Genomic DNA, 3,357 nt, shown 5'->3' with positions numbered 1-3,357 from the left:
TATAAATTAAATATTTATACATTAAAAAAAATCACTTGACAATATTCTTAACCATGGAGATTCACACTCACTTTATAGGCTTTGCTACAATACCATGGATAAATATCACAGATTATGAATACTATATGTCCACTAACCATGATTCATTTCATATGACACTCATTCATATGACATTTTTTAATTAATCAGTTTAATTAAAAATGCGAAAAAGGGCATAACTACTTTGGATATAAATCTTAACATTTGATTTTTGTATACAACTAAGAATATTTTAAAATATTTTGTGGAGGTTAAATTCACCTAATAATTATTGATAATTAAATTAAAATTATGGAAGCCCTATTCCAAAATAGACACATGCCTTTGTGTTGTTTTGTATTGATTAAGTTAATGTTAAAAACTAGCAAATACTTCAAACTAATAATTATGTCGTGAGGTGTCTCCCTCGAGAAGAACTCCCCTATATGCTTAGTGTGTTTCCCTCTGAGAAGAACTCACCTATGTGCCATTGTGTACTCTCTTGCGTCATTGATTTGATGTGTTAGATGATTAAAAAAAAATCATCGTTGTATCATCATAAGCAGTTACATTAAATGCTATGTTGGAGGTTTGTTAGAGTAATGACCCATGCCGCTCTGAATCCTGAGAGAGAGTAAATATGTTGGCAGGGGTGCTTCCCTTGGCTTGCTTAGGTATTGTGGAGTCTCCCCATCATAACCCCCTTCGTATCTATGGCTTGCCAGGGGATGGATCTCTTCCTCTTCTTTTGGTTTTGATTTTTCCCAACCCCTTGTTTTCTAATGGAAACGATGTAGGCATTGTTGCTACACCCATCTCCTGGTCCATTGCCCATTATTTTGTGTTGTATAGATTCAAGCGGTGGGTAGCTCCATATTTTGTGGTGAATTATAATGGGAACGAGGTTGTTCGACCTCATGGTTATCAGCTCAATGTGATGAACGAGGTTATTGACCTCAATGTGATGAAGATCATCAAGAAGGTGGTTGGTTCTAAATATTTGGGAGGGCTGGGAATGTCAACACTTCTTATTATTAGGTTTCTTGATGTGCTGAAACACAAGCTGGAATCTCTACAATCAACCTTTGATTCTACAATACATATGCAATCAATATCAATATGTTGTGGAGAACATTGTGGAGTTTGGGAAGCCCTATGAATTTGGGCTTGAAGCTAGGTCGAAACTAGAGTTGTTGCTAGCCATGGGTTCCATGTGTAAATCAAGCCCTAAAGATTTGCTTGTCTGTAATGGATACAAATATGAAGAATATATTTCGTTGGTGCTTACTACCATACCCTTGAATTTTAATTACATTATTGTGTTGGAGCAAGAAGAAGAACTGGATTCGGTTCTCAGTGTGAAATGCAAGTTAACCATGAGGGCTATTATTGGGTTTGAGCCAACTTAAGGAGCAAACATGGTGGCCATTTCGGCACCAAATCTAGTGAGAAGGGAAAATTTTGTCTCACAAGTTTGGAAATTGTTGGCATCGTTTGGAAATTGCAGAAATTAGGGATGTTGGATTGTCTTGATTTTCTTCTTTTACATAATATGTCTTAGATCCCATGCATTTAGTTCTTAATGATGGTGTGAGCGAAGTGATGTATATATACTGTGATTTTGTTAAGTTGGACACCAATATGAAGATCATTGACATTGGAGGAGGGCTTGGTATTGATTATGAAGGTACCAAGTGTTCTTGATCTGATATGTTTGTTGCTTATAGTTTGGAAGCATATGCAGCGACTATGGTCAAGGAAGTTCCTGTGGCCTATAACCAGGAAGGGGTAAACCATCTCATCACATGCAGTGAATGTGGGAGAGCTCTGGTTTCACACCATTCTCTTCTAGTGTTTGATGTTGTGTCTGTGCATGAAAAAAAGGACTTTGTATCTGCAGTTGTGGCTGGAATGGATATGAAGCCTTCGGTGGACAATTTTCCTAAGAAATTAATGGGTGATTATAAAAAAATCATGGATAATACTGTCATGGGGAATTTCCACAACAACCAATGTACATAGAGCATATGAAAGCAAGGTTCCTAGATTTTTTCAAAGAAGGGAACTTGAGGCTTGAACCATTAGCCGCTGTAGACGAGATGTGGATGTCATATCTTTTCTTGTCGCAGAAGGGCCCGCCATGTGTCACATAAATATGTCAATATTCAAGTTAATTCCTAACTTCTGGGAAATTGGGAAGTTGTTTCCATTGATGCCTATCAATAGGCTCAACGAATGAACTACTCTGTGTGCCATTATGTCGGACTTCACCTGTGATAGTGATGGCAAGGTGGAAACTTTCCTAATTGATGATGATAGTGGTGGAACCTTAACCAATTTTCTTCATTTGCTGATGCATGAACCCAACATGAAGTTCGGTTCTCTCAAGTGTTGCATTTAGGACTCCCTAAACTTGGATGATGACTATGACTTAGACTCTGTTATCTCTAACCTTAACACCATTCCTTCAACATACAAATATCTACCATACCTCTCCTCCTCATCATCCACCTCTTATGTCTTCAGTAACGACGATGAAGAATCCCATGACCACGACCACGACTGTGACCATGATACCTGGTAACCCTACTCTAGGTCCATTGATAAAAATAAACCATTCATTTTCCCTGAGTTTTCAGTTGGATTAGGTATAGTTAGGTATGTCAGTGATTTCTTCATCTATAGAGGGTTTTATAGCAGCAAAAACAACCACCATGTTTTGAACTTGAGATGTAAATTCATTTCTTAGTGTTAATTGTACATGTCATTCTATAGTTTTTGAATGGTGAGTTCCTTTTATTTGGTTGTAACCAAGATTTAGAAAGTCATTCGACCTGCTCTTGACTATTCTGATAAAAAGGCAATCTTGATTTTAGATCCCTCATTTTCAAATGTGAATTTCTAATTGAAATGGACATTGGATTGGCCAAAAACAAAAAAACAGTAATGGCCCATTGTGGGCGATTTACGTTTTAGGACTAGTCCATGTTTGAAGACATTACATGGTTCGTGGGCATTAGTTGGTTCATTAGAGGAGCGAGAGGAAGCTCACCTGTCATCAATGCAACCTACTAAATATGAGTCATTGTAGCCAGTCAACTCCATATTGAATGTGGTTAAAGTAGAACATCTCCTCTTTCTCCCTCTTTCAGTATCGTCATTGGCTTATACATTGGTATATTTACTTTGATATTGTATCAATTTACAACTTAGATATTTTTTTCCCCTTCTATCTTATTTCTTAAAGAATCAACATGAATTGTCCTATCACCATTTGTGATGAATTTTCTATTTTCTTTTGCGTCTATGCTTGTTAATCCACACCAATAGAATTGTGGA

At 36.9% G+C, this 3,357-nt stretch overlaps 1 pseudogene; it reads left to right on the top strand.

Moving 5' to 3' along the window:
* The first annotated feature begins 658 nt into the window (after positions 1 to 658).
* On the top strand, positions 659 to 2,419 carry LOC149246845 (arginine decarboxylase-like; annotated as a pseudogene).
* The last annotated feature ends 938 nt before the right edge of the window (positions 2,420 to 3,357 follow it).

The sequence above is a fragment of the Pinus tabuliformis genome, chromosome 7 (assembly GCF_031772625.1).
Source record: "Pinus tabuliformis cultivar Carrire ecotype Pingquan chromosome 7, CPIR1, whole genome shotgun sequence".
NCBI classification, from domain to species: Eukaryota; Viridiplantae; Streptophyta; class Pinopsida; order Pinales; family Pinaceae; genus Pinus; species Pinus tabuliformis.
Note: the sequence above shows the minus strand (reverse complement) of the source record. Positions and strands in the feature narration are given on the sequence as shown.